Below are 309 nucleotides of genomic sequence, written 5' to 3' on the forward strand. Positions count from 1 at the left end.
GTCCATTTTCAATTTGAAACTTTCTGTTGCTTTCAGTGCCCTTGTCAGAAATGTAGAAAAAACAATTTCAATACCTGTTCAGTATTTCAAGAGTCAAAGGTGATCAGAAAACAAAAGTTCCCCTCCACCCTCTATTTATATATACATATTTTCTCTCTTGTTCTCGTACTGTGCTGAAGACGGCCCTTGGACATAGGGCTGAAATATTCACAGAACTGATTTCCACTGTCTTGGAAAAAACTTTCCCTATTGTTTCTACTTTGTATTTGTTTGTTATTTTATTCATTTTCATTTGCAGAGGGAAGGGCA

This window comes from Artemia franciscana, chromosome 17 (genome assembly GCF_032884065.1).
Source record: "Artemia franciscana chromosome 17, ASM3288406v1, whole genome shotgun sequence".
Lineage (NCBI taxonomy): Eukaryota > Metazoa > Arthropoda > Branchiopoda > Anostraca > Artemiidae > Artemia > Artemia franciscana.